This window comes from Mesoplodon bidens, assembly GCF_964165515.1.
Source record: "Mesoplodon bidens genome assembly, chromosome: 1".
NCBI lineage: Eukaryota > Metazoa > Chordata > Mammalia > Artiodactyla > Ziphiidae > Mesoplodon > Mesoplodon bidens.
The window spans coordinates 8,776,895-8,783,121 of record NC_138176.1 but is presented as its reverse complement, the minus strand read 5'-3'; the positions used below and the strand labels follow the sequence as shown (position 1 = coordinate 8,783,121).

General features: G+C 45.5%; 1 pseudogene across 1 annotated transcript; it reads right to left on the bottom strand.

The window, feature by feature from the left end:
* Nucleotides 1-978: 978 nt before the first annotated feature.
* Nucleotides 979-5,371, bottom strand: LOC308623415 (polypeptide N-acetylgalactosaminyltransferase 11-like; annotated as a pseudogene). The gene is made up of 2 exons: nucleotides 5,353-5,371; nucleotides 979-2,726 (listed from the first exon to the last, which is right to left on the bottom strand). The product of its transcript is annotated as a polypeptide N-acetylgalactosaminyltransferase 11-like (transcript).
* Between the last annotated feature and the right edge of the window lie 856 nt (nucleotides 5,372-6,227).

Here is a 6,227-nt window from a genome sequence, read left to right as displayed (position 1 = left end):
GTGGGGCCACAACAGGGTCTCAAGTTTTGGAGGACTTAGTATAGTGCAGGAAGTTTCACCCCAGCTCCATATTATTATTATTATTTTAATAATAAAAAGGATCCTTTAAGTGTAAATAGTACCATAATTCATCAAAATACTTTATAATAGTTAACTGCCTCTTAAATATAATCTTATAAACGATGCCTTCTGGAGTTGAAAGTAATGTGGATGCAATCTGTTTAACATTATCTATTTAGAACATGGTAATAGAAGTGGGAAAAAATTAACAATCTCCTATGAAGTCTTCTAAGAAAGGAAATCATAACAAGTTTCCGATCAGATAAATGCCATTCCATTATTAAAATGGGTTAAAAAGAAGTGTAGGGGCTTCCCTGGTGGCACAGTGGTTGAGAATCTGCCTGCCAATGCAGGGGACACGGGTTCGAGCCTTGGTCTGGGAAGATGCCACATGCCGCGGAGCAACTAGGCCCGTGAGCCACAACTACTGAGCCTGCGCGTCTGGAGCCTGTGCTCCGCAACAAGAGAGGCCGCGATAGTGAGAGGCCCGCGCACCGCAATGAAGAGTGGCCCCTACTCGCCGCAACTAGAGAAAGCCCTCGCACAGCAAACGAAGACCCAACACAGCCATAAATAAATAAAAATTAAAAAAAATTTTATTTTATTTTAAAAAAATAAAAAAGAAGTGTAAATAGATTTGAATAGGCCTGTCCGTTTCCTGGGTTTTGCCCTTCTCTACAAACTTGTCTTTAATAGAGTTAAAATTGTATTCTTATTTTCTGTCATAAGCAAAAAATTCCTTAACGGCAGCTCAGAAGTGACCTTAATGTCTTGGTGAAACATACTTCTTCACCTTCTGATGGTCACTTGGTGCTCCAGTCTCTAGTATATCTGCAGTCTCACCTTCGCTAATCTTCTCAGGCCTCTCCATTAGGAGGACAAGTGTGATGAATCACCATTCCAGCCACGGAGTCTGTCTTAACTCTCCAAATGCCACCGTTGTGAGGAGGTGCCATCACGGGTTGCCATAGCAACATAGCCTTTGTGACTCGGTAGTCACAAAGCCACTCTTAGGCACTGTCCACCTGGCACCTGGTACAGCCAATTATTCTTCCCAAAATTCTATTGCTGGGCTGCCCCTGACCCATTACACTTCATGAGCACTTGATGAGTGAGTTTCTGACATATCCAGGCAAAGGGAGATTATTTAAAACCAAGTCATGCTCTTTGTTATAAATTCAGAGCAGATTAGGGTCACTGTAGCCACATCCCTTAAGCACTCCTAGGCCTCTCTTCTGACTTGGGCAGCCCTGGGCCACCAGACACTTACTGATCTGGAGGTGACAGAGCCTTTCCCATTGAAGGACTTTGGGACATTTTGACCTTCTTTCGATAAAAATGGATCGCTAGGGTTTGGCATTGGGCTCGGGTATCTGCATCTCTTGGTAAATGTTATCCAAATATCATTTAAATGAGTTACAACCCAACTTCTTCCTCTATTCAACATGCTTATTGATATTTCCAAAGCTTTTGGACCCCAGCCCAGGTCTTATGGAAAAATACTCCTCCTTATATTCATCCAACTAAACATGAACCAGTCTCATCACGCATGTCATGATATCCTCGCCTTCAGGAGAACCATACGGTCGCCTTTTTCCAAAAATGTGTCCAACTCTAGAGCAAGGGATGATGAAGAGTTCACCTTCACCCATCCAAATCCGAAATGATATTTCGAAATTTTCTCCTCCCCAGATATCCCTGCCACTGTCACACTGTCCAAGTTCAATGAAATAGTTTCTCTTCATGGCAAACAATCCTCCAGCAATGGTAGGTGACTTTACTGGTGTAGTAGCTCCCTCCAGGCCTCTGAGCTTGGAAAAGGGAGCACGACCCCATCTGAAATGCAGCCCCCAGTTGAATCCCCCTCACAACACAGGGGAGGAGCTGTAGGTGAGGGTCAGCCCTGATGGTACTGGTCACCAGGCATCCTACCATCCGCTAGTCCTCCTGGATGACGGCCAGCAAGGAGCCGGCCACGTCACAGCCGCTGTGATTATTCTTCCTCAAATCAATCTCCCACGCTTTGTATTTTTTATTACTTTAATTTTGCCAAGGAGGTAGTTTTGGACATATTCATGTAGCTCTCCTTTCAAATCACTGTCCACGAGCATGATTTCCTGAAGAATCCAGGCACCCATGTGGTCTAGGAGGCTGTGCACAGGCCAGAGCCAGGCACACAAGCCTTCACTGTAGAAACAAATAGCAACAGCAGCCACTGGCAAATCCATTGAGTCAGACTTGTCTGTACATGCTGCATTCCTCGTATCTGCTACATCTCTGTGGCATCCAAGCCCTGACTCAGAAGTATATTGAAGGCATGTTTCTGATACCGCAGGTCTCTCAATGCCTGATCACTTTCATTAAAAATCATGCCCAATGCAGAAGAGAATTTCACATTGTCTTTTTCTGGATCTTCAATATGGTTATCTCTCACATCATCAATTTTGTTTGCTTTGAACTGTGATTCTAATACTCCACTTGGACCTCGAGTGAAACAGGGATAGAATTTGGGGAGGAAATAGTCCATGGAGCCCAGACACCTTGACGAGCACATTCTTAAGTGGTTGTCAGTTCACTGAAGCTGAAATAAACAAAAAGCAAAACTGTCCAGTTCACAGGTGTAAAAGAACATCCAGAACAGAAATATCGCACGGTGACACTTCCCACTGTAGACCCAGCATAGCTGAAGGGCTGCTTTCAACTTCCTGGAGCAGAAGGTGCTGGAGCCATAAGCTGGTGCTGGAGGCTGGGTGTGAACTGGCGTGAGAGTGAGAAACTCTGGGGATGCAGTCGTGGGTTGGGGGCCACACTTCCGGAGCTTGACCTCCAGGACCCTGGCTCCATACTGGAACCATGTGGGGGACTTTTACATCTCACTGATGCCTCCCCCTCCCCCCGAGACCAACTGAATCAGAATCAGGAGTCTGGGTTCCATTCTGGCTTCATCTACTCCTGTCCCACACCCAGCTCAGAGTGACCATCTAAAACATCAATCTGATCATCCCACAACCCCCTCCCGAAACATCCAGTGGTTTCTCACTGTACTCAGGACAAAGATCATGTCCCTGTCAAGGCCTGAAGTCCCTCTGAGTTCTGTTCTCCACTGTTCTGGCCCTCTCATTCACTCACAAGGATGCGGTCCAGCTACTCACCACCATGAACTTACCAGAAGCACCACTGACACATTTACTGTACCTCTTGACTGCCCCCGGTTATTATGTTTCACTTTGATTAAAAACACAGGTGCACATATTCCTTATTTCAGGTGTTCTCTAGGGGCAGAGGCAGCCAATTATCCCATTACAGAAATCATGTACCTGGAATAATGATTATGCCTCAGAGGAACCCAATTGCATCAATTGAATAAAGTCAAAGCATTTAGATTGCTCTTAAGGAAATCAGGCATGCACAAGAATGGCTGACTTGTTATTAGGGGAGATACTAGCTCTGGGTGGAAATTCTACCAACTGAGATCAAGAGCGCGGGGGTGGGAATGAGGGATCCCTTGGAAACATGTTGAGTCTGAGATGCCGTGGGGGACTCCGGTGGGGAAGCCCAGTGCACGGTTAGTTGGATGATTTTGAAGAAGGAGGGAGAGTCTAGGATGGAGACAAAGCTGGGAAAGCACCAAGATTGAGGAGGTGGTTCAAACTATCTGAACAAAGAGATCACCCAGCCACTGGGTGTTCGGTGACCATTGCTGGGGCAGGTAGAGGGAGAGAAGGATGGAGACGAAGAGAAGATGCAGAGAAAGGGACAGTGAGAACGAAACCAAGGAGTGGAGAAGTTTCAAGCAAGCGAGGCAGTGTGTCCAAAAGGACGAGTAAGATGAGGCCATCTCAGTAACCCAGGCTGGGGGAGGGAGGGGTCTGCAGGGACTGGATCAGGTATGGTTTCAGGAGCAAGATGGAGGTGGAGGTTGGCGCACAGAAGACAGAGCTATAAGCGGGAGATGAGGAAGGGCCTCGACTGGTGGAGGAGAAGAGGCTGCTCCCCTTTGCACACGAAATAAAATTTAAAAAATAAAAAAGAAAGGCTAGTGTCCCTGTTTCCCAGCTCCTCCCTGGCCCACAGACCTCTTCTTCCAACCTCTCAGAGCATGGTGTGCGTGCATGTGCTGTGTTTAAGTCACTTTGCTTTCAGATTCTTGCCTTTCATTTATTTAAGACAAAAAATTTTTTACATGCATCCCGTATTAGTCAGGGTTCTCCAAGGAAATGAAACCAAATGTATTAAGAGATTTATTTTAAGAAATTAGCTCATGTGATCACGGGGCCTAGCAAGGCTGAGATTTATAGGGCTGGCAGGCCGGAAACTCAGGCAGCAGTTGATGTCACAGTCTTGAGAGAGAATTTCTTCTTCTCCGGGAAACTTTGCTCTGAAGTCCTCCCACTGATTGGATGAGCACTCCCTGCCATTATTGAGGGTAATTATCTCCTTTATTTGCAGTCATCTGATTATAGATGTGAACCACATCTACTTCCCTGCAACACCTAGATTAGCGTTTGATTAAATATCTGACTGATGCATAAAACTAACCAACTCACCTCCTAAATGATGCAAACTGCTGGTCTCCTACTCCAGCCAGACCAATGACGGAGTGTCATATCCATTTAATAAAATATAAGAAAATGGAAGGAGGATGTGGGGTCCTCCTACAGCCCCTCAAATAAGACGCGAAAAATTGGAAGAAGCTGTAACTCTACTTTCTCAGAGGATGATTTTCAGTTTCTTTGGAATTCCCCCACATGGCCTGTAAGATAGAAGGAACCATCTTATTATGGATGCAGCAGTGTAATCTCAGAGCACTTCTTCAGGCGTGTTAGCGAGCAGGCGCCTTTAAAACGACAGTCGGGGAGCTGATAAAATGCTGTCTCCCACACTCCGTTCTTCCAGTGTATTTAACAAGACTAAATCGGTTCTCCGAGCTTGCTGGTTTTTTCCTCCCTTCTTCTCATGTTAACCTGTCAGCTACGTGAGCCACACCTCTTCTGCCACAAGGGAAGTGAGGGTCCCTGAGACACCCACACAGCCACCTCTGATGATGCTGTTTGCCCCAATAGAATACCCCCGACCCAAAGTGAATCAGACTGCAGGATCGGTCTGCACTGCAAGTCACTTGCTTTAGATGGGATGGAGGGCACAGCGGGTGGATGGGGGATCCTTGGGATTCCTGCCTGCCCACTCCTTGCCAGTGCCCTTGCTGCCTTTAGCTTTCTGCAGCTCTTACGACTCTTAAACTGGTACGTCCACAGTGAGTAACACCCTTAAAAACTGTGGTTATAGACCTACCTGAGATGAGAATCAACATCTCTCCAACTGACCAATAAGGCTCAGATCACTGAGATAAAGTGTGGCTCCACTAGACCAGGGATTTCCATCTGGGGGTCCAGGGGCCCCTTGGGTTCTATGAACTTGAATGGGGGAAAAATGCTCCCTTGTTTTCAGTAACTTCTCAAATGCAGCATTCCTTCAGTTATGAATGTAGGTGACACTCCAGAGTGGTGGTCTCAGCACCTGTGGCTTTGTCACCAACGGTGATCACAGATACTTCCACGTCTCACCACAGTCGTAGCAGAATTCTCAAAATAGCCTTTTTGTTCATCCCTACTTCAAAATTCCAGCCAGTGTGAGTCACTAGCCAGATCTTGCATTTACTGTGTTAATAATGAAGCACACATATTACTGTATCACATTTGTTTTCTCGAATATGTTTAAAATTGCATGTCAATCTAATAAGTTTATATTGTAACCTGATGTCTGTTGTTTTGTGCATTGAAAAACATGATTCTGAGGAATGCATGGCAGAGGAAAGATGCAGAGCTTCTGCACTGGATCAATGCTTTTCAAACCACAGTCGTCATGGGTCATAACATCAATTTAGTGGGTGGTGACAGGCATTCTTCTTGAAGGAAAATGCATAAAGTAGAAATTATCAGAGCCCATCATGTGTGCTAAAGATGCATTAAACATTTATTACTGTGTGTGCTGATTCACAAATTAAAATGCATTTCTTAGTATGCCTGTGCTGGAAATGTTTGAAAGTCACAGCTCTAGACAGCAACACTTGCAAGGACGGGGTCATGGCCATGTGTTGCTCACCCTTGCTTATTGCTCCAGTACTTAGGATGATACTTGGAGTTAACAGGTGCTTGTCAAATATATAT